Source organism: Cygnus olor, chromosome 5 (genome assembly GCF_009769625.2).
Source record: "Cygnus olor isolate bCygOlo1 chromosome 5, bCygOlo1.pri.v2, whole genome shotgun sequence".
NCBI lineage: Eukaryota > Metazoa > Chordata > Aves > Anseriformes > Anatidae > Cygnus > Cygnus olor.
The window spans coordinates 54,833,735-54,859,049 of record NC_049173.1 but is presented as its reverse complement, the minus strand read 5'-3'; the positions used below and the strand labels follow the sequence as shown (position 1 = coordinate 54,859,049).

General features: G+C 42.1%; 1 long non-coding RNA gene across 2 annotated transcripts; it reads right to left on the bottom strand.

Annotated features, from left to right (window-relative positions):
• Positions 1–1,694: 1,694 nt before the first annotated feature.
• On the bottom strand, positions 1,695–22,892 carry LOC121071773. Of its 2 annotated transcripts, none has more exons than XR_005820765.1 (3): positions 22,649–22,892; positions 5,812–6,063; positions 1,695–4,386 (listed from the first exon to the last, which is right to left on the bottom strand). It is a non-coding gene; the product is annotated as an uncharacterized LOC121071773 (long non-coding RNA). The 2 variants fall into 2 exon arrangements; XR_005820764.1 differs by lacking the exon at positions 22,649–22,892 and adding an exon at positions 20,937–21,204.
• Between the last annotated feature and the right edge of the window lie 2,423 nt (positions 22,893–25,315).

Sequence of the window (25,315 nt, the reverse complement as noted above, 5' to 3'; positions counted from 1 at the left end):
ACACAGAGCAGGAACACTACATTCACTTTCCCCTGCGATGCTATTTGCTAGTCATTAACTTCTGTCCTGGGAACTAAGAGGAGGAAATGACTGCATCATTAACAACCCTCCCCTAGGTATAGACAAGAAACACGTGTGCTGCTATTGGCAAATGCTCCATCATCCCCACACAGACGAGCGTTCATCCTATAAAGGTACTACCCATCTCGCATCTTTACGGACCGCTGCACAGATTCCTGCATCTAGCCCTATAGGTGCAGCAGCAGAGGCACACAAACAGTGCGCGTCGGTTCAGGCAAGCCTAACAGTGTGTTACAGAGACACTGCTTTAACGGGATGGTTAGGAGATCTCTTCTGAGATCAGCTGAACTAAAACTAACTACAAACAACACTACTAGAAGAGGAGGAAGAGATAAGACCCATTCAGAAAAGCCCCTGATTCTTCCATCTTCTATGTAAAACAAGTCTTTGCAAGTCCAATGGCTAGCCACAGACCCCAGCTATTCATTTTACATAGTTTGCTTCATAGCTTTTCTCCAATAATATGCAAGAGGGAAAAAAGAAAACGTTTATCATTTAGCATCACTGGGATTTCATGCCTTTGTGAAGATCTATGGTGAAACTGGAACCACCGCAGGTCCCTGAGGTGCAGGGACTCGGGACATGCAGCTGCATCCAGTGAAGAAAGCAGCTGCCTTCCACCACCACCCTTAGGACACTCAGGAGACCAAATCCACCATGTTTCATAGCTAAAGCTTTCTCTTCTCTTCTAAGGTGCCACATCTTCCACGCCATGCCCAGCAGGTCAGTCAGGGAGACGCTCAGCCTCTGTCGTAGGAAGTCCTTGGGTTTGGCTCGACCACGGCCAGAGCACCCACAGCACAGGACAAGTCCTGGGCTCCACCCCGGGATTTCCACAGAACAAACATGGCCATGCTCATTTGCGAAAGGCTGAGGAAGAAAAGAGGTTACAGAAGCCATTTAACAGTGATTTCATTGACTTTAGTAAAGGGGGAACTAAAATAGCTATTTAACTTCAGTTGCTGCCACAGCTGTCTGCTCAACCCGCTTGACAGCAGGATATCCAGCTGGGCTGCCTTCCATGGGGCTAGGCCTTAAAAATTACACTCCTTTTGTTGTTAGGTTGTATCTGACGAGTGCAGTATAAAGCTAATTCTGTCCTCACCTCAAATCCATCTCGGCCACTGGAATCTGAGTCTGGAGCACCGCTGGAAGAGGAGAACCAGCATGGGCTGCCGCCTGAAGGAAAACTCCTTCCCTTAAAAAAAAAGATTTCAACTAATAATATTTAGTATTTTAATATTTACCCAAGCATTAAGCCAGTCTTCCTCTTTTACCTGATTTTTAGTTTTTGACTGACTGTCATTCCCAGTGGCATCTCACCAAGCTCTGCACGCAGTACATGCCCGCCACTCACACCAACGGCTCGCCGTGCCCATGCCTTTGGGTTGGTTTCTGCTGCATACATTTGTACAAGGCTCGTACCTCCAGCAGCACACAACGCTCCTCAATCCAGAAACACTTCCGAAACTCACCCTTCTGTGCTGTCTCAGATCGCCATCAATACGTCTAGCTGAAACGTGGAAATATCCAGATTTCATTTCAGATTTACAAGCGTTTGAAAGTTTGAAACTCCACTGGAGGCACACGGTGCCTTTTATTTTTTTCTCCTTTTTTTTGCCATCACATTCAATGAGTTGAATGCATTTTTCAAAAAGTCAGCATGATGAAACACAGAAGAGCAACTTGAGAGCTTTGGGACAGCTTAGCGAAAGTGGATTACAGCTAGCTGTGTAATTTCCCAGCACGATGTGAAGCTGTGCAAATGAGCAGTTCCTTACTTCTTGCAGCACCCAGCAGAGGGCAGCTGGTCCCTTCCCATCAGTGACCGCCCTGCACTGAGGATGCAGAAAATGCCCTCACCAAAGAGACCGCCAGACGCCCCCCTACAGGGTCACTGGGAAGAAGCTGGCAACTTAAATCCCCTTTTATTGCTCAGTATCCACCTGCAGCTACAGCCTAACCCGTTTACATAACAAACTGCTCATCTCTGGCCGTTTCACAGGCTTGTGAGTACAACCAAGCAAGAGCTACAGACGCAGTTAACCATGAGATAATTATCCAGCTGTGATACACAGACTGTTTACAACTGCAAAAATTAGTTGCCGAGACATCTCTCAGGTATCTTTTTCAGCAAGACTTCTGTGGGGCGGGCACGAAGGATATACACACTTCCCTGCTCCATAACCTTTAGCAAGAGGAGCTCACGTAACTGATGTACAACCCCATTAGAGCAGTTTTATTAGGTAACTGACATATTTTACAAGCAAATAAAACCTCCGGTTAGGTGACACAGCACGCGTGTGGTGAGGGCAAAGGGAATCAACACTTGAAACGAGGAGTCCACTTCAGGAGGCGTTTGCATTTCTCAGCGACGTCCTCTATGCTGCGACCTGTGCTACAACATGGGGAAAGCAAACCCACCAAGATGGGATGTCTCCATCCACCTCACTCAAGTCGCCTCTGATGCTTGCGGCTCACTAGGTTTTCCCTGTGTTAACCCATCTGCGCACATACACAGCACTGAGCATCCCAATAACAACGTTATTGAGAAAGTCCTTTATGTGAAAAACACAGAGATGTTTTACTAATCCATTGGGTCGAAATTGCCCTTCTAGGTCTTTCCTTTTTGGGTGCTGGGGGCGTTCTGCCCCAGTCAGCACCACAGAACACACACTCTCTCCTTGAGTCAGTATTTCTTCTGTAATTTCAAATCCAACCGTCTCACGCTCAGTTTGACAGAATCTTTTGTAAAAAAACTCAAGTAAACATTTGTATACAAATTCCAAAGAGAAATAACTTCCTTTATAAAAAAAACAAGGCACCCGCATATCTGCAAATACCTGCGGCACTATTGAAGCCCAGCCGCTGCCAGGGCTGGGGGAGAAAAGGACAGCGCACGCCTCCATCGACGAGTCAGGACACTGACTGCGGCTTCAAGCAGCCTTGGACAGCATGCCAAGACAGTCTGGATATTCACATCGAGCCAACAAAATCTTAGCTTCAGTACTGAGAATAAAACCCCACTGCAGTAGGGTACCTCTGGCTACCTTACCCTGAAAAGGAAAGAGCTGAGCCAACCCTCTGAGGCATGTTTCCTCCTGAATCAGCGCGCTGAGAAAAACAAAACAGCTCGAACACCTTAGATTATGCCTTCAGATACAACTTACTGATGACTTTTCTGTTCCCCTCGCCCCCATATAAAAGCCAAAAAAGACTAGTGAGTCAGTGTTAGCACTAACAGGAGTGATGAGGGGGGAAAAAGCCCCCTCCCCTTTTTATTATTCCTAGTACAGCATGATAAGCTATCATATATGCTTTCACACTAAAAAGAACACCTTCAAACGTGTCAAATCTTATCAGCTTACCAATATATAAATTTATAAGATCCCTATAGCATTAAATAATTCAGCAAGCACTGTCATTCTTTCCAAAAAAAAAGTAAGAAAGAAATGTAGCTGTTTGTTGCAGCTGTGTCTCATGTACACGAGAGATTTCTCAAGGGTTTTATGGCAAATGAGCAAGCTGAGGATTCTGCCAAAGGTTGTATTTGTCACTTTTGGGGGGGGTGGAAGGAGACCCGTCTCTAGATTACCTCATCATTACTCGTGAATCACAGAGAATGCTGGATGTCAATAAAACACGTTAACGCTACACAGCATCTAAACCAGTATGCAGGAATACAACGTTACGTGCATTTCCCTGACGCTTTTCTATTCATTTTGTAAATAAGGGGAGATTCCAAAATACATTTTTGTCAATTTTCCAGGGCTTGAGCAAGAATAGCAAGATTAAAAATGCTAAACTATCGCTATCTGTGAAGTGTGAATCTTCACTGCCATGAGCTCCCATCGCCTACCCTACCCATCTGTTTTAATTCTCTCGTTGCTGTTGGAAAGCACCCTTTTGTCCTGCCCTCGGGCAGAAAATCATCTTGGGGGAAACCTGGAGGTCACTTGTCTGTGCCTTCCTACCATCTGCACCCCGTGCCAACCGCCTGGGGCTCCCTGAACTTCCCCGTCTGCCTTCCCCAGGTACCTCCGCCGCCCTACACGGCCAGGCAGCTTTTTTCCCTTTAGCAGCTTCATTAATAATGTACCCGCTGCAGGAGACAAGTCCCTTTGCAGACAAAGAAAACGGGCTAGCAACACTGCGGCGGGACTGATAACGTCGTGCCGGGATCGCGAAGCTGAGGAAAAACAGATTATGAGTCTGGTACACAGCAAGTAGTCCAAATACAAAGCAAGAAGATGCGATGATTTAATCGGTGCTATACAGCAGGAGAATAAGGACCAGCAACCAGACCTGAAAGAGACGTGCATTTAGCTTGTGACAGGCGTCGGGATAAAATATATTGACAGTGTGTGTTTTCTGAAGCTAATTACTGTAATATAATTTACCACTTTGAACGCCTTAATGCTGGGAACCTGAAAGATTCTCAAAGAGCAGATTGCTTTGTGTTGTTATTTTGACAGTAAGTCTGTTACATTATTATTTATAACCAATTAGAGAGCACTAATTACTGTTTTTACTGCTTTGTTAAGTTCTGGAAAATAATGGATAAAGGAATGAGAACAAATGCACCAAAACAAGCTATGGAGAGGAAAGCAGCAGCCTTGATTATTTAATTAGGTTGGCTGAGAGGTTCTTAGAAACTGCCAGAGATGACAGACCAGGGAAAGGGAAAACGCGACACCTCCGTTGTGACTAGAAACTACAGACAATATAAATGTTTAGTTTTTAATTACATGGATGTGGAGGATTGCTACAGGCTATGACCTGCAGATCCCACTAGATCTGCTGTACTAAGTAGAGTTGGACTGAGTTATTACATGCATGAGAGACCATCAAGAAAACCTGCAGGAAGTGTTTTTGCTTCAGCAGATGGTACATTTCCCTCCGAGCAGTGACCAAATGCCCACGCACAGCGTTAGTATGAGCTGCGCCCTTGAGTCAAATATCTTGTTTTAAGGCACAAATGATAAAGACCTGTAATGAAGCTTTTATGGTAGTATGTTCATATAGGCATACAAGCAAATCCTCCAAGGGGAAACATCTTTAGCCCCTACTCCGTCCTATCCGGCTCTTTCAGCTCTTGCAGATGAAACTGCAAGCCAAGAAGGCCTCTTCTGTAGGAAACGGCTTGCTGCAGAAGAGCAACGTTGCGTAAAGCTGGCAAACAAAAATTAAACCGAATGTATGATTTGGTTATTTGACAAAGCCCATGCAAGTTGGAGCATAATATCCTCTAAAAGTTAGTCCTCTCTTAGCCTATTTGGCCAAGTGTCAGGCCCAGAGAATGAACTTGGGAGTTTGGTATTTGAGACCATTAACCTTTTTTTAACAAGATTCACGGCACTTTTAATTAAGACCATCTGCAGCAGTTGCCAGGTAACTCGAAGAATGAACACGGCCAACATGCAGCGGTCTGGCAGCATCGACTGCCCGTTTTTGTTCTTTGTATATAAGGGTACTGTGCATAGCGTTAAACAGATGCACGCTGTCAGAATGGGAAATAACAGGGAGATAACCGCTGCAAATTAGTCCGTGATGGTTTCTTTTCTCATCTGTTTTTCTACGAGATGTATTGTTTCTGCATTAAACCAGCTCAGGAAAAGTAAAATTGAATAGAAATCGTACGGGGAACTCCTTGGCAGTAGATAAGCGCGTGAGCTGATATTGATTGCATTGGTTTGCAAAGCCCATTAACATCAAATGAATGCAACTGACCTTGAGAGCCTGTGGGAGCCACAGGAAGGAGTCGCACCAAGTGTAGGATTAGGTAAGCGCTGCATCTCAGCTCAGCAAACACGGAGACAATTTGATAATTCTATTTCTTTTACTTCACAACACACTGTGAGAAGGCATTTGCTCTGTGTTATGCACGACAAAGCCAGTGATTCCTTCTAGTTTGAAATAGAAACTGCTGTGAGTCAATGACCAAATGCTGCTTCATGCAATACACCCCTCAGAACAGAATACCTGGAAAAGGAATATATTTATGTTTATTATGTTTTAAAGATTATGTCTTTTTATTTCCTGAAATTACTGCAAGAGGAGGGAAAAAAAAGAAAATCCTCTAATCCACATGCGAGTTCGGGTCACCTACTCTTGCCTCCACCTTTTAAATCCATAAATAAGGATTTCTAACACAAAAAAAAAGAGGTGACTGCTGCAGTAAGGTCTTAAAGCAGGGAAACTGTAGCTTACCTCATTTCTGGAAGTTCATTTCACAGCTGAATTCCTTTTTATTATTAAGTTTTCATTTGGCCATATCTGAAGTTGTTTAGATCCATATAAATCTGGGGGCCTGATTGTCACTGCAGCTCTCAAACCACTCAGCTGTGAGAGATCTGCAGCCATCCCCTGCCTCAGCTCGTCCATCCTAATCCTACTCTTCAATTAAAAAAATGTTTTCAAAAACATACCATGCTGTTTCTCATAGGCAACATGAAGCCAACCTTTTGGTGACTTACTGAGTGTTTCTGTGATTAATAAGTATGACGGCTTGTTAATTAGCTTGCTAATCACTTTCCACATCTATCATCGCAGTTTCAAAAAGCTAGTAATTTATTGGACCAAATCAAGTCAGGCAATGTTCATTTGCTTCCGTGACAAAGTCCACTGATTTCAGGATTATTTTTTTTTTTTTACATCCTTACTTCTACCCTTTCTAAGAAAAACAGCTCTTTGCAAGGACATAAACTGGAGAGGCCTAATGTCAGTGGAGAAACTGTTCAACCAAGATAAAAAGAATAATTTCACATGAAGCTTCAAAATGAGGAATTTTTGTTTTGTTTTACCATCACTATATTAGAGCAAAAGTCATAATTCTGTGTACACAGAAACCATTCTAAGAATGACTTGAGCCCCACAATTTACGTAAAATGGCTAGGAATTGTCTTTTGTGAGCACTGAGCCTCATATGTATTTTTTTTTTTTATAAGGGTTGCTTTCTCAGACAAGCTAACCAGCTGACTTTCAGGAGACTGCCCAAATGAGCAAGACTGTGTGGTCTAATACAGTAAACATGGTGCTTAAGTAAGATACCAGGTGGCTTGCAGCTCAAATCAATGATAGCGTCCAATTATTAGAAAATAAAATGACCCACTGAAGAAAATGGCTCCCGTGGGCACCACAGCTCAGGCGCACATCTTTTCTTCTGGCATGATCTGCATTTTAAGTCCCTACAATTGCTACCACGAACCTGTCATCCTGTTCCTGCTCAAGAACAGATGATACTTCTCTGCTGAAAGCACCTATGAATTCGTGAGTATGCATATTCGTTATGATTTCATCATCTCAAACAAATGACCAAGCTACAGGTTTCATAAATTACTTTCATTTTACAGCATATGTGCTTTATAATTTAATCAACAAATATGAAAAATGATGAACCCCCCCCTCAAGTTCCCTGTACCAGCTGAAATTCTCAGAGATACAATAAATACATCGGGTGCTTAAACACCCAGGATATTTAGGCAACTGTACAGTACAGACACATTTCACAGCTTGTCCCTCTGTTCTCCAAGTACGTCATCCTTAAGTAGTACGGTTCTCTCTTGCTTCCATGGCTATGAAAGCCCTCTTTATTGCAGCGACATTATATGAAATGCTTCCAAGTTTCATGTGCATATGTGACAAAGGGAAGGGCAGTTGCTCAAGCATGAAATTTTCCAGGCCATTTATCTGAGAGTTGAGGAACGCGTGCCAAGGTGCAGCGTGAATAAACGAGAAGTGCCTTAAAGCCCTTTGCAGAAATTTCAAAACGTGGTAGATGTTGATTGAGAACCACATGAGAAATAACAAAATGATGATAAAACAGACAAACCACCAGCACACAGCAGCCACAGGCCACAATTTCCCTGCCCTGTGATATTCTAGAGCTAAGGAATGCAGTGTCACACCCACACCTTTTGGAGAGCACTCACAGGAGAGCTCTTCCCCCATGAGTGCACACACACTGGCTACCCAGATTTCCTGGTACAGGATGAAAGAACAGAGTTGGAATTTGCTATAAAAAGGGAAGGAAAACAGTCCTCTTCCTGATGTTAGAACAGATATTCAATCAGTAGAGAGAGAGGGATCCCCTTGCTACGTGACAGAGCAGCGAGGCCATGTCCATAGTAAGTCCCAGTGCCCCAGCTCTACAGGAGACCGGCACTGTGACACAGCCTCTGGAGGGGTCATTCCTACTGCTTTAACGACGTTGTCTGATTCCTTAAGTAGTTTAGGAAACAGCATTGCAATGAGGCCGGACTTCTTGAAGAGGCAGAGTTCCGCTGATCTTCTTTACTCAAGAGCACATCAGCTCCCGTTGCATTTTATGGCAGCGAACACAATTCAATGATACAAACAAGTCTTATCTCAGAACCATTGCCACTGCCGCTGGGAATGAGTTAACTACAAGAACAAATTAAACATTAATCATTTAAGTGATTTAAATTTAAGTTGTTCATGCTGTTTCATTGCTCATTTTAGCATTAACATATGAAGCCGCCCAAAGCCACTAAAGCATATGCAGCAATGAGGCAACGAGATTAAAACAAGTCCGCAGTATTTCTGCTCTTCCCACTCAGCTACAGAAGTTGTAAAGCAACTGAAATGTAGCCCTGCACAATGAGGATATCTGCATGTAGGGCTTCAGGCACCTGATTGCAGTTACGGGGTTTGTGAACTTGGTGGTGGAAAACAAGCTTAGCATGGCACACATTTTGGAAGAAAGACATTTTCTTTGTGAGCACACATACAGCCAACCTGCTCCACACTTGTTCCAGGTCTTGGATCAGACTATCTTTCATAGGTCCTTCAGGAAGTACTTCTATTTCAGAATATTTCAGAAAAACGCCTGCTTCCAACCTTATTCTACACCCCTGAACCATCATGAGCCAACACACTTCTGCTCAACTATTATACTTAGAGTCAGTAGATTGGGTAAGTGTATTCTAATAACCAAATATGTAACTTTCCTTCTCCCTCATGGTTCCTCACTGTAGGTTCCAGTACTACAGTCTTCCCTCCAGGGATCTGAAAACGTTTTGTAATGGGGAATTTAACTTCAAAGTGCCTCTATGAATGAGATGCGACACTCAGTATTTTTCCCCACTGCATATACAATGAAGCCATAGCAAAGGAAGATTACATCAAAGGTCAGACACCAGTTCGTTGATGCAGCTGAAAGAGTCCTACATGTTCCTCTTGCCTCAAGTGCGAAAAGAATTACCAAGTAATTCTTATTAAGTATATTCAGGTTAACGAATCTGATCCCTACAGGATTTCCAAGCCTTAAACTACTTCGAGCTACAGATAGCTTTTGACTGGAATAATTTCTTCCAACAGAAGGGGAGGCATTTGAATCTAAGGAAAAGAAAAAAATAATTTTCTACTTCTGCTCTTACAGAGTGCATACTGAGGTGCTCTCCCCTTTCCAGAGCAAGAGGGATTGATGTTTCAATCAAGTGCCTGGCGTCTCTGGGGGATCAAAAGGGACAGCAAAGAAACTTCCAGTGGCATAAGGCATCCTGTTTTCACTGCGGTCAACTTTCTTCCAAGGCTATCCCAGTCCTACATACTGCAGGTGATGAGAAGCTGCTAACCCTTAGGAAAGGAGGTGGGTCCAATAGAAGAGACCGAAATTTCAGGGCTCAGATACACAACTACCTAGCAGTCCAGGCATACTCCAACTTATTTAGCAGTGATCAGTGTTTCTCATTAAGTGCTCTGATCCCCATGAATTTTCTGTTTATTTGTTCTTTTTATTTCTCTTCTCCCCTCAATAGAAGAGTGGTCCACAAACTACTGTTTCCCAGAAGCGAACTATTGAAATGTTTCCTTCCTCTTTCCTGTAGTTTAAAAACAAATAAATTAAGAAGAAAAATCGATGGTAACAGATGCCATAAAGCACCAATAACCCACTGCCGATGTTCCACCGCAAGGTCATGCCACGAGGGATTCCTGAACTCGTGACCTCACTTCACTCACTTAATGAACAACCACATATGAGCAGGAGATAGCCATTTGTTATTATTTTACAATAAGCAGAGATGCTAATTCTTCAAACTGTAGTAATGTGCGCTTGTTTGCATAGCCACAACACTGCATTTTAAATGTCAATAGGGAATGAAACTGTTTGTGAACCAGACACCGTGATCAAAGTAGTCAGCTGAAACCACTGAACCATGGTTTATTAATAAAGAATAAAGAGAATGCAAATAAACTCATTATAAATTAGGGTTTGTAAGAGCTAAATTCCCAAAGTAAAAGTTTAAGCAATGTTCAAGTGATTATCTGTATAATTAGGAACATATAGCCAAATACAAACAACCCGATAGCTGACCCCAGCACAGCTAGCATTTAGATACAGACCGCCCACCCACGCAACTTACTGGAACCAGAGGAATCGGGTGGCATGTGCTGAGCCTAAAAATACAAAGCATCCAAGGCAAGTTTAGTCATTTCTGAAGACAAAGGTTCAATTCCATATTCTACATGAAAAACATTAACAGAGACCACTTGCCATACCACCCTTGGACACGCAACAACTTCTCTCCGGTGGGCTCTTCAAGGATCCCACACGGGGTTGCAATCAAGTCCTTTTTTCAGCTGTAGCACTTCTCTTTCTGTCCTTTTTAATACAATTCAATGATTTGCTCTGCATTCTCTTACTCTACTTCTGTTCAAAAACTGAGTACGGTATTCAGAATTCATAGAAAAACTGTTTTCAGAAGCAGCAAGAATATTTAAATTACGGTATTACTATTAGATAAAATGGGGAAAAAAATCTCAAAAATTGCTAAAGATGTACACCTAGGGGATGCAGGCAGTGCATGGGGTCGCAGATCACACAGCTGTGTTGTCTACCTGTAGGCCAAAGTTTACATCTACAAGGGCAGTGCAGAAGTGATTTACATTACAGATCACAACTCCAATTTTTGCATCTTTAAGCTGTAAAATTAACCAAGCCAGTTTTTTGATTGCTGGAAGACTATTAAAACCCAATGAGGTCTTCCTCCATTTCTGTGTAATCCAGACTGCCAGTTTAGTCGAAGTCTTCATTAGGTGCCTAGTTTCGTAGGATGAATCCCTCCAATTTAAGCAGCATTAACTAGTGATTAACAAAGGAGCTACATGAATTTAGAGCAGCAGCAGATCTCTCTCGATAGTCACTGAAGCATAATACTTACAGAGAAAGCATTCATAGAAGCATAGAATATCCTGAGTTGGAAGGGACCCATAAGGATCATCAAGTCCAACTCCTGGCACCGCACAGATCTACCCAAAATTTTAGACCATGTGACTAAGTGCACAGTCCGTACGCTTCTTAAATTCAGACAGGCTTGGTGCAGTGACTACTTCACAGGGTAGCCTGTTCCAGTGTGTGACCACCCTCTCTGTGAAGAACCTCTTCCTGACGTCCAGCCTAAACCTCCCCTGCCTCAGCTTCACACCATTCCCACAGGTCCTATCACTGGTGATTACGGAGAATAGGTCCCCTGCCCCTCTACTCCCCCTCCCAAGGAACTTGTAGACTGCAGTGAGGTCCCCCCTCAGCCTCCTCTTCTCCAGGCTGAACAGGCCCAGTGACCTCAGCCGCTCCTCATATGTCTTCCCTTCTAGGCCCTTCACCACCTTCGTCGCCCTCCTCTGGACACTCTCCAACAGTTTTACAACCTTTTTGTACTGTGGTGCCCAGAACTGCACACAGTACTCGAGGTGAGGCCGCACCAGCGCAGAGCAGAGCGGGACAATCCCTTCCCTCGACTGACTAGCAATGCCATGCCATTGCTGATGCCACTATGACTGGTCTTAATGAAATTAAGTACTATGAAAACTGGGAAAAATTACTGGGAAAATTTACTGAGAAAGTTTAATACCAGCAAGCCAATGCAAGTGGTAAAAATGTTTTAAATACATTCACTTTCAGTGGGATTTGTGGAATAACGGGAAAGATATAGGGATAAGAAAATGAAACTTCCCTTAACATGGAGAATGTTGCTTTTCCCAGCTGTGTAAAATGGCATCAGCATAAACTTCTCACTTCCCCTTGGCCTTTTTGATTTTTAATCAGGTTGTTTTAACTTTTACTGTCTTATACAACATGTGAAACTGAGCACATGATTGCTATTAAGGAGATTAATATAGATCTAAAGATATATATCTGTGCCTTCTTTTTGACTATGTCAGAGTAAATTAATGAAAAAATGGGTTTATCCTTCTGAAACAGCACTTTGACACTTAAAGGTTCTATCATTTGTTGCATATTCCAAAGATGAAAGCTACTTCAAATCATGTAATATTGATATCAAATACTGGATTATACAAGCTGTTCTCCAAGTCACACTAGATACCAAAAGGCTTCTAGGCAAAGTTCACAGTGATGTTTACAACCTATTAAAGTTCTGATCTTTGGGGTTCCATGTGTTTCTCTTTGTTCCTCTTTTTACATTAAAAATAAATAATGAAAATAGAACTTGCATGGTCAGTTCTATTGAGTTGCTGAAGTAAATGCTAGCAGTCAGAAGCTTCCAAGAAAATCCTTAGTATTTACTTCTTTCTTATTATTACTTGAAACTGAGCTAGTTATACTTCAGATCATTCTGCTGGGATTCTCTTGAAGCAAGCAAAGACAATATATAACTGACCGTGAAGTACTGCAGAAAGACCTCAAGATGCTAAGTGACTGAGTGATAAAGTGGCAGATAAATTGGTTAGAAAGCGAGGCATGAGGAAATGAGAAACACAAAGATATACGTTGAACTGGCCATCCACTACTGTGATACACGAATGGGATTCTAGATTTGTAATAGTAAAATGTAAGCTTAGTGCTCAGTAACACAAAATCATAAATTATTAAGACAAATCAAAGTTGAAAGCCAAAATATAATTAAAATAACTGTGTAAACCAGTGGTGAACATTCCTGAATGATATGTGCTTCTTGAGTCCTCCATGTCAAGAAGTTAGAAATGGAAAGAGAGAAGGTTATCAAGCTGATCAAAGGCACGGTATGTGTCTTCTTTATGAATGGTCCCATGCAAGAAAAAAGAAGACTGATGAGGGAGAGAGGTACAGCAGAAGTCTGTAGAATTGTGAGGATCATGGAAAATGTGAACAAGGAACAATAGTTCTCACCTTATCTAAAACAAGAAGTGATTGCTTTGCACAGTATGTGGTCAAAATGAGAGGTTCGCCACAGGATATTTTGGATAGTAAAAGCTAAGTAAGGTACACAGAGGGTAAAAACAAGGAACATCATGTTAAAAAGTTGAAATCAGGTTTGGGTAGTTCACCTGATAGAATCATAGAATGGCTTGGGTTGGAAGGGACCTTATAGATGATCTATTCCCAACCCCCTTGCCATGGTCAGGAATGCCACCTGTATCAGGTTGCCCATGGCCTCTTCCAGCCTGATTTTGAACACCTCCAGGGATGGGTCACTCAACCACATATACTGTCTAATTTTGATTTAGGAAAAAAATATTGATTTTAATTCTATCAACCAGTCTTGACTGGATTAGATATTAAGGCTTGCCTCCAATTTTAAGCACTGATATTTCATCAAGGCACTTGCTCTCATTTTAAGGTATTACTGGGGAGATGGTGGGTCCCAACAGTACAGAGCAAAGATCATGGAATCACACAGATGCAATTAGATAGCTGATGCAATTTTGATAGCTGATTGCTAGCTCTTAGTCAAGTGGCACAGGATCATTTTCTAGATTGCAAACATTACGCTGTTTACAAAGGATATACATAAAAGCTTTAAACACATTCGGCTTGGCGGAAACGGGAGCAGTATTTACCAGCCTTCACTGCTTTTAAAACCGTGCAGTGAATTCTTATTTACAGAAAGATGATGGCGATCTTCAGGGTTACAACACACAGCAGCTGTCTCTGCACAAGTGCCAGCCTTGCCGTTAACAAGACGATAAATTGACTGATTACTATTTCAGTACTATTAAGGTTGAACCGAATTATGCCAGGATTCAGATTCATGGTTTTCATCAGTTATCTTACAGCTCAGAAAAGCAATTGTGCCAGGGGTGACTATAGACAATGACGACCTCCTGTAATGCAGCTGGAGATAGAAAAGAGATGTGCTGCCACCGCTCATGCCCTGGCACTCGTGGCAGCACAAGATTCACAAATAATGGAAATCAAGACAATTTTTCAAATACAAAGAGAAAGCTAAGGCTGGCAATACAGTACCTAGTCTCTACCTGCAGCTGCGATAATGATGACACATGTCACGTCCACATCTAGAAGTCCTGCCTTGCAGAGAAAAGTTACTGTAAGGCAGCACAGCATGCTCATCTTCCCAGGCACGAACGTCCCAGTGGATTTAACTAGAGCTGCAGATGCTTAGCTCACCGAACTCAGAGCCATAAGCACATGAAGTGAAAACAGGGCTTGCTATACCAAGCCTTCGCTACATCAACTATAATTAAACAATTTTTACCAACATTGGTTTCTCTGAACTTCTTGTAAGTGGAATTTTTTTTCCCAAAGGTAGGCCAAAATTTGATTTGGGATCTCAATTTCATGAGCTCCAGTGAGTCAGGAGGAAAGGTGTGATACTGAGTCCAAATCCATCCCACACTGACTTTCCTAGTGAGAGGGCATAGCACAGCAGGGCTCACTTTCTCTGGGAGCCTTGTTCCTGTCAGACAAGTTATCTAAGGATAACGTTTATGCTTCGCTTTAAAAATACCTGAGATATTGTAAATGTCATATTTGATGTTTATAATTAAACCACAGTCACATGTACAATGTTACTGGCAATGTTGTTTATCCTGTAGTAGAGGTAACTGTGCATTCTGTACCTATTTAACACTTCAGCAACAAGGAAATAATAAAGGTGCCAACGGAAGATAAAATTGTGCAACTGCCTTATTTTTAATTAAGGCACAGTACAGAAAACTTTGTGGAACAATACCTATCTTTCACCATTTTCCAAGACTTGATTATTTTACCAGCAAAAATCCTCATTAATTTAAGGCAATTTGGCTCCAAGAGATTCACCTGAGATAGTGCAACAGCTTTAGACTCCTTTTGCAGCACCCTTTTGCTGGCAGAGAGACCTTTCTGTTTCTGAAAACGACATAGCTACACTCAAACAAGTAAATAACTAAGACGAGGAGCATGCACTGAAGTTACAAACCATCCTGAAGATAAAAAAGCGCTGGAATTTGTACATTTGCAGTTACACAAAACAGATGCCAGCCACACAAACAGCCAGGCTTCGGTTTCCCAGCCTGACTCAAACCCTCAGCCATGCAGAGCAATGACAGGGAGAAAACATTTGCATAAGCTTGGAACTTGAATGAGCATGATACGGGTGAAGGGTGGGAATACAAAGCAGTTTTCACTGAGAGACAGTCATTCTAAAACACAAAAATACATACTCACAGTCAAAAGAAAAATGTCCTGAGAAGTCATTGGAGCTGCTGTAGTTTAAAAGATGCACGTGCCTGCTACGTGCTTTAAAATAATTGTCCTTACCTTCTAAAAGCAACAATACCACCAGGAAATCCTCGTGCAGTTAAAGTGTTGAGAAAGGAATGCTAATCCTGGCAGCACAGTGTCTGCATGTGAATGAGCCCCTCTTTGGGTCCCTAACATTTCATAATCTTTCATAAATGCGACAAGCAGGAGCATTTCATCCAGCACCGCTGAGATCTGAGCCATCTTGTCTCAAATGCTGACAGTTTATACAATTTGCATTTATTTCGGGGAAAAAAATGATAATAGTTAGTACCATTTGTCTTGTTATACACTGGAAATTTGAATGTGTGTTTAAGCTAATGGTGGATCTTAGCATTTTCCATATTAAAGAGGAAATTAATTTTGCAGCTCCACGTGCCACTAGTTGGTGCAAGAATTAGGCTGGCTCTGTCTGGCCAGAAAGTGAAATTGATCTCAAGTCCCTCCCCATATCCTCCAGCTCACATCCCAAAACACCGCCACCCGGCAGCATCCGTCTGCTGCTTCCCACTGCAACGCACTCCATGGCCCAGGCTGGGTGCATGCAGCAATCTGTTCCTCCCAACCGTAATTGCACAGCGGGGAACTCAATAAACCTGTATCTTATCTGAAAGAGAAGCTGGTAATTGCCTGAAAGAAATGGATCTGGCTGCGGAAGGATATAAGACGGTGTCAGACTTATTGTTGGCCACCCTGATAACTGATGCGCTTTTTTCCACCCCCTCCCAAACACACTTACGCTTGGCGGCGAAAAGCAAAGCGCCTCTGGGTTTTTCTGTCACACGTGCAAAGCTGCTAGCAGAGAACAAGGAAGGGAAGCGATGGAGCACCTCAGCACCTCGCAGGGGCCAGCAGCCTCCTGGTAAACGTGCTGCAAGGTAATCACCTCCAGAAGCACAAGCAAAACTCAAAGCATTTGGTAACAACCAACAACAACAAATGCACAGGTGTTATGCTATCTTAGTTAATGGATTAGCATCTAGCAAAGATTACCAAAAAAACCCTGCAATTATTTATGCAAAAAAGCCAGCCAGCAAATGTTTGTTTGCATCAAAATAAAAACCTACTTTAAAACTTATTTACTATTTTCCAAGATCAACACGGCAGAAGGAATGCTGGCAGATCAATACATACCCTCGCTAGCTAACTAATCTTCACTGCCTCCTGAATAATTCAGGCTCATCAGACTGCCGAGCTGTCTGGCCCAAAGGTTACAAGAGACATGCATCCGTCTGCCAAAAAGGTGGCAAACGGTTTTCCGTTCCTCGTCTATCCCCACCCCCAGTATTTGTACAATAATGGTAATCAGCGCAAAGCCTTCAGTTAAATCATAACTAATCTGCAACCCTCTGCCCAAATATTTACAACCCTTATTAAAAAAAAACTCAACCCCTGCAGCACACACACAGGGAGCAGGAGGAATACCTGCCAGGAATTCCTAAACATAGTTTTTGTACCAAGCCACAGGCTTGCCTTTTATACAAACAACAGTTAATCATGTGAAATGAGGATATACTCAGAGAAATATTACAAGAGAACAGAAACTGATGCAAACGTATTCGATTTACCAGCTCTGTTTCTTAAATCTTGCATTTATCAGGGGGCTTTGGACATTTTATTGTTTTGTGCCATTGCCATCTCACCGGCACTAAGCCAGGATTCAGTTGCTGCCCAGTAACCACACAATAGTAGTTTTTAAGGGTCCTCAAACTAACAACAGCGAATACGCCTGTCAGGTACAGATACCTCTTCTTCTCCAGTCAGCTAATCCTAAGCCACCTAACAGCAACCTTTTCTTCTGTAATATAAGGACACGTCACTGAAAAATGACTAACAGAATTGGTCAGCATATCGCTATTTTTCAAAATGTCACCACATCAAAGCCAAGAACTGTTCACAGAGCATGCGGGAGCCTACTCCTGAGATGGAGCTGGACTTCAGAGCGGCAGGAATTCCAACCCTTAGCACTCAGAAACCCTGATTATACAGCACGTGCAGGTGTTCATTCCTGATAAGATTTTTCTGCCACTTATCTCAGCATTGTATCTGTAACAGTTGATTTTCAAAAACAGTTTCTGAAAGAATGAACTTCTTCTGCTAACCGGAGTACAAAGAAGGGCACAACGAGAGCTGACACAGCCGCCTGGGTACAGCGCCCAGGAGCAACGAGCACCTTCTTATAACACGGCAGGGGGAGAGCTAGCAAAGTTCAAAACCAGTACAGCTGAAAACCCAGCTGACATTTCAAACACCACATTCCACCTATGATACTCAGCCCTACAGCGGGTTGCTGAGATCAGACACATAGCCAAGTCAGACTATTCTAGCAATATTGATGCCCGTTCAGCAAAGCTGTCCTTACAGAAGGCTAATTCGGTTAACACCGTCTCCAACTAATGCAGAAGATGAGCACTACTCCCATTAAAATGTTAAAATTAAAACTCCCACTACTCCCATCTTCTATTCAATATCAAAAATTGATCACGTCTACAGCAATTTTAAAATGAGCACTAACCTTGGAGAGCAGGTATCTCATCTCCACTGGCAAAATCACACAGGATTTCAAGCTATGATTCCAGCTGAATGCGCTACATGACTTGAAAAATTGAAGCTTGCAACGTTGGTTGCCAGAAGAAAACTGGCAGTGACAGGTTCCTTCCAGATCAAGTGTCTGCCTCCCTGAACAAGGCCGTACGTGGTATCTTACTCTCTGCTAAGCTCACAGCACAAACCAGCAATGCCATTAGCCCATTAACTCAAGCCATGAAAGATAAACGATGCTCAGAAGAAGCAAATATGAAGGAATGAGCGAAGTTAACAGCTGCTAACAGAAATGAAGGCATGCACCCACGTATCCGTAAAGGGGTTCAGGTTTTCAATGGACTCAGAGGCTTAAAGAGCTGGAATATTCAGTGATACCTTCTTTTTCGTCCTACCATCCATAAAGCTGACCATTGCAAAGCACAGAATATACCCACTTAAAGGGGCAAATATTTCCCTTCATAAGGTCTCTGACAAGCTGCATTTGCCTTCTTCCTGGGCTATGATGCATCATCTTACACATTTCATCATCTGCTTTACACTGATCAAAAGGTGTCTACCCCAAAAGTCAAAAAGCCAGTCATTTCTTCTACATCCCACCACCTGAACAGCATTTGGAAATCATGAGCTTTCGTAATCCCTTATAACCTAGATCCTGCACCATTTTCTCCTTTTCCCTTAAAATTGCAAAGAGTCAAATGCCTTTGGGATTACTGCAAATACAGGGTAAGATTAAAAGGATTTTTACATCTGACTTTCAAGGATGTTTCTGCTCCACACAAATCTCTCTGTAGAGAAAAAGCATGCACATGGTGGATGCGTTTTGTTGTTCAGTTCTCTGTTATTCCTTTCAATCATGGTCTAGCAGCAGAAATGACCATTTTTTGTAGTACTACACATGTTCACCAATGATGTAGGCAAAAAGAGGATAGCGCATCATTAACACAGACCTTTGCCAACACGTTAGATTACGACATTTAACATTGTTCTCACCCTTGCTTAGAAAAAACAACCTCGTAGAACTTCGTATTTTCGTTTTTATTAAGAGCTTACATGAAGATGTTTCTGTTAAAGTCGATGTAAACCCCCTGAGTTAAGGGTTCAGATCCCGATACTGCGTGTGCTACCTCAGCCTTGAGGAGCTTCTTCCCAACAGAGTCCAACCTCCATACTGCCAACTGATTCAACACAAGGCTACGACCACAAGGCTGAACTGCCTCAACCCTATAAACCTTCCTTTCAAAATCCTCTACAGCTGTCTTTTCATTCAAGAAGTATCTTCCAATCCCATTACTGCTTAATCCCTTTATAATCCAATCAACCTCAACAGCATCACGTCAGCTCTCTGTGTCAACACTGTAACCCTATAATATTTTGTTCTGGGGAAGAGCAGCATTTCCCATTTCCAGAAAAAAGTGTAATTCCTACCCTTGACCCAGCTTTGCAAGGGATTCATCTTCAACGGGCATAACCACCTGCATTTTCTGCATATCTTCAATATTACATGGGGTAATAAGGAATACTAAGCTTAACCAGCTATTTCCAAGGAAATGAGATACAGGACAGAATTCATACAGTACTTTGGTTTGTTTAAACCTCTATTTTAGTTGTAAAATCAAATTCTGTTATCAGTGCAGGAAACTAATGATACAACATGGCAGAGTTCTGTAATCAGGTTGCTTTTCACAGGTAATTTCTTTCCCTGCTCCTCCTATTCTCATGGAGGATGTAAATTGCCTACACAAAGAAAATACCCAGCTGTACATCATCTGAGCTACAAAAAGCACCCAGCTGTACATCTTCTAGACTACACCGTTTGCACATATTCTCAGCAACACTTGGTGCCTTTCAGGTAACTGTATCCCTTGCCACGAGGAAGCCATGAAAGCATTTCCAGGGAGGCTTGGAGCTGACAAAGGATTCTCTTTCCCCCCAGACACGCTGTGCAGGGTGGCACACTTAAGCAGACACAACATTGGGGTCTTTGCATTTCTGCTATGTAGACCCAGCAAGTACCCAAACCCTCCATGCCCATCGGCGCCGGGCCACCATCCGGACACCAAGGTTTTCCAAGGTTTTGATTAAATTTTCATCATTTTTTCTTAGGGATTTTTCTTCATTTCGCGTAAGCTAATAGTGAATAAAATATCTTCAACTTCCAATTTAGCTACTACAAAGGGGACATCTTAGGAAAGAACACATTTAGTAGCTTTTCGCATTTGTTTGCTATTTTTGCTAGTCATTACTACTCTTCCTAAAAAGCTCCTGCTTAACATAGCAGGGAGCTCCAAACATGCCCCTTGGTCCGAGGCTTCAAGGGTTTCCTCAGCACAGGAAGGGTCCCGCTACCCGTGGGGCATTTCAGGTGTAATACAGCATCACCAGCATCATTTATCATCAGCCTTATGGTCCACAAGAGGACACAATCCTGTAACCATAGAAACGTGCACATTCCCCTGGACATTTTATGCTAGTATATAAAAAAAAAAATAAGAAGAACGAGGCCCTGTTTGCTCTCTCCGCAACATTTCATCTCAATGAGACTTGGTAAGAAAACGTGTTCATTTTTAACCAAGGTGGTAACTCCCAGCCCTCTGCCTTCTCTCTCTCTCCAGAGGTGAGCACACAAACACAGCACAGCTTTGTACTTGAGCCCCTTCCTCGTGCTCTCTGCCACCCACCCAGTCAAAGAGCAGGCAGCAAGCACTGCCCAGCGGGCAACACTGAAAGCCACCACCACACTCAACACAATTTGTGATTTGTAGAAATTGAAAGGTTTGGGTTTTTCCTCACATAAAGTCCCTCTCCCGGCATGCAAGGCATTTTTTAGTACCTTCTATTTTTTCACGGGATCCATAAATCCATCCCTATACACCAGGTGCAGGGGAGCAAAGGACACAGCCTCACTGGGAGCATACTCCCCGTCCTGCTCAGCCCTTTTATCCTCCACCAACCCAGTGCTTTATTGCAGCCAACCCCAGCTGCATCACGTCAGGGCTTGATTCTGCAACGACTTGGAGATGCAGTAGGTATGACTGCCACCTGTTAAAATGCTCAAAAAATAGTCTGCTATTCACCAAAGATATAGATAGATGCATATATGCATTTAATCAGGAAAAACTAACAAATTTTAAAAGCTATTTTGCTATTACCCATGACCAAGCAGTAAGAGTGAAACCATTTTGACAGACTCTTCAGTTCAGACTGCTGCAGAAGGAGGCTTAGCTATTGTTAAAAAACATCAAATCAGATCTAAGTTACTAACAAAGGTTATTTTATGGATTTCCACTAAGTGCTTTTTCCTACATACCACATTCTGAAATATTCTCAGCATCCTAGGCACTGCATGGTCCCCTAAGCACTGCGTGGTCCCTTTAAATCTCTGAAAATTCAAGGTACTCCCTTGGCAAAGGATGAAGTGCTCAGCTCCATACACAATTACACATTTACTGAAATCAGATGCTACAAAGAATAAAATCTCTCTTTCTCCTCCGGCAATGAATTTAATAATTTTAAATCAGTAAAACATTTTAAAACATTATAAACCATTCCAGCATTTATAACACAAGATTTACCGAGCATATTACTTCCAATTACAGCTAATGATTGATACAAACCTCTAGCCACAGATATTTGTGAAAAACATACATTAGTCAATGCTAATGTCAAGAAATTACGCACAGAAGTGAAAACATTAGAGCTACGAAGCTCCTAGAGGAACTTTAATCACGCCTATTTGATATTCCCTGCAATATACCGTGCAGCTCTGAATACTCCCATCAATTCCTACACGCATGTGCAAATGCAGCCAACAATGAACTTGTTAGAGGAAGCCTTGTATCTCATTAGACACGAGAAAATTAGTACAAACAGTTATTTTGTGCATCTCATGAGCTTTATAGTTCTTCCTATTTTTCACGGCAGTGTTTCATGAGTACACATTGCACTTCATTTCCTTTTTTATATACAAATAAAACCTCTTTGGCACTGAGGAGCCATTTAGATCTTAAATCTAAAACTGTTCACTGGTATTTGGCATTTTTAAACTATTTATTCCATCTTTAAAAAAAAAACAAACAACTGTACAGATTTAGTCCCAAGATGCCTAATCAGTCATTTAAAAAAAGTCTTTTTTTTCCATTCAAATATGAATTAATTATCCTTCCTCAGTAAAGGAGACTGTCTTGTGTGTCCAGTGATTAATTCTGGACATCAGGACAAAGGTGAACTTTTTTTTCTGTGTTCTATTTTAGATCTACCCATTAGATACACATTTTGGTGCCAAAACGGAAAAAAAAGGCCAAGTAGGTATTTTAAACTGCTCAATAAAGTTGAACTGTAATAGATCATAAAATGCTGACTTATTAAAGTTGCCACCTACAGATTTTCAGCTACTCACGGGCAACTGCCAAATAATCAAATCTGGCTGCAAAGCACAAACAGCTCTGCTTAGGAAGCTTTATACCAAAGTTTAATTGCTCCCAAAACACCAAATAAGTGATTTTTTTTTGTACGGTGACATGGAACCCCCCAGGCCTCACTCACCATGTGCTGCCCCTCTGAGCGCACCCAGCTGGGGATTCCCTCCGAGTCATGCCTCTTCACCTCTGACTTTGGCAAATGTGCTCGAATTTTAAGCTGCCAGCACACAGGTTTGGTATAAAAGACGATGAGTTGAACATTTTGCAGAGGTGCTGGTGAGGAGGTAAGCAGTCACGTTTGTCACTGCCATGACTTGTTCAGCAAGTGAAGTTGCTGAGGGCACCATGTAAGCAGGCAGCACTGCTGCCACAAGGACCCTACCTGTGATTGAAGAGGATCGCTCCTCAGCTAAAAAGAGCCCTCATATTCTTCTGTGAGCTTCAGGTGGTACTCGGGGATCAGATTTGACAGTGCTGTCAATCATCTGCCACAAATATTTAAGGCAGTCTTATCGACTGATGAAACTCCTTTGTTTTAGACTTTAAGAGCTGATTAGCTCTGTAACAGGTATCAAGAAGTTGCTACATCAGAGAAATGTGCTTTGTGAGGAAAAAATAAACCCACACACATAGAACCCAAAACACTCAAGCCTGAGAAAAACAAGTTAGGCTGCAAATGCATGACTAAGTGTATCACAAGCTGCAAGCAGTTATACCTGATAAGATGTCAGTAACTTCACCCATCGGATTTTGGCCTAAACTTTTGTAGCTTAGGTACCTTGCTTGTTTTCACAGGCTTAACTATACAATGGTATTTTGTATTTTTACATAGACGGCACAAAGTATTTCCCATTTCATAAGCACGTAGCAAGCACTGTCTGTGTGATCCACCACCTGAGTGACAGCCTCCTGCGAGCAGCTGCTCCCCATCCTGAGCAGGACCAGGCTCTGCTCACCAACGTTCCCTTCATGATTTAGGAACAGGAAGCCAGCAAGTGGCAAACGCTGAAAGTGGGAATTTCTAAAAGAAGGGGAAAAAAAAAAAAAGAAAAAAGCAGGTCCACAGAAGTGAGCATAAGCCTTAAGTTCAAAAACACACCGGGACACCTCAGTATGGGGCATAAAATCAAAGGAAGGAGAGGGGGCTTCATGAACTTAAAGGACAGAGGGAATCGCCGGCACATCTGTTTTCCATCCCTAGTGTCGGTCATTAAGTTTCAAGCTGAGACCAATAACTTGAAATTGATTAAAGCTAACTCCCACAAAAACATCCCCGTATTGAATTAAAAGCACCAAGAAAGGCTGTGAGTTTTGATTGACTTTTGCAAGGTCTAATGCCCTTACTTTTGAAAATATTCTGCCTTTCCCATTTACATCACATGGCTTCAGCTTCTAGGTGTTGTTTTTTGTTGTAGCTTTTCTATTATTCAGTACTTTTGCACACTGAAGTTATTAACATACCATAGTCAAGCCAACTTATTCCTTTTGGTAAGCAGAATATAAAACATACATGACAAGGAAAAAAAATCCACGACTAACAGGTCATTTCTAGCATTGACTAAAAACTTAATAGAGAAAGTAGATTTTTACTGCCTCGTCTCAAACAAGTCAGATAACCACTGATTCAGCAAAAAATGTATTTGCCGACAGCCATCACAGACTAACAAAACGCTGGTGAGACAAGTGGCAAGCACACATACAGCAGACAGGTTTCAGCAGGTCCTGCATGCCCACAACCCCAGCTTTGTGGGATCTGTAGGTTCACTGTCACTGTAGGTGACTGTGGCAGCTCCACTGAAAGAGGTCAGTTTGCAATCAGACCATTCTCAGGCAAGGAAAAATATAAATGTGTATATATATATAAAAAAAGGACTATTCAGCTAATTTAAATGCAGGCATTCAAAATCAAAAGGAAATGGAGTTGAAGCGAAGGTTAAACCAAACAATTAAGTTGTTATAGGCTTTAAAAAAAAATTGAACTGATGCATTGCACTTCACCAAGACACTGGTGGTTTGTGTTGTATGGACAGAATTCAGCACTATTTTCATGCTCAAGAGGCCACCATGTATGTACATACCTCAAATATCAAGGTCTAAATACAGTCTAAAATTCACACTTTTTTTTCTATTGTCATGATGACAACGAAGGTGTTACCAGCTCCTATATAAACGACTATCTCCAATATTGCTACTTACATAAAATAACTAAAAATACTCTTAACAGTAATGAAGGGTACAGCGATTATGATTGTACAAACACCGTTTTTCACCTTGAGCTGAACAGGAACACAAAATGCAAGGAAAAAGAACTGGGCAAGTATAAAACTTTCATACACTTGTAAGCTTCCTGGCTCCAGTTAGCAGTCACAATCTTCTTTCTGTGGCAATATTTCTGGTTGCTTCTTAATGCACCAAATGATGTCCATGAGCTTACTTCATCTTGAAATCAAAGCAACCATAGGGTGTACATACTGCCAGGGTAGGAGGTCACCTGGGACTTCCGTGCGGTATACTAGCCACAAAGCCGTGTCAAAACATTTAACAAGCATTATAAAATGGAAGCTAAACAGCTAGAAGGAAATACTGCTGAGATGAGCAGATGTGACAGTGATCTGGTTATTGTTTTAGCCTGTCAGATGAGTATAGATTTCATAAATGAACTGATCACTCAACATTAAATGGTGACTGGGACGGAAAAGCTTAACTGCTTCTCTCCACGTTCAGCGGTGCTGTTCATGAGTTAAACAACGGGCGAGATCAGAGCAGGGATCTGATGTTTCCGTCACTGAGC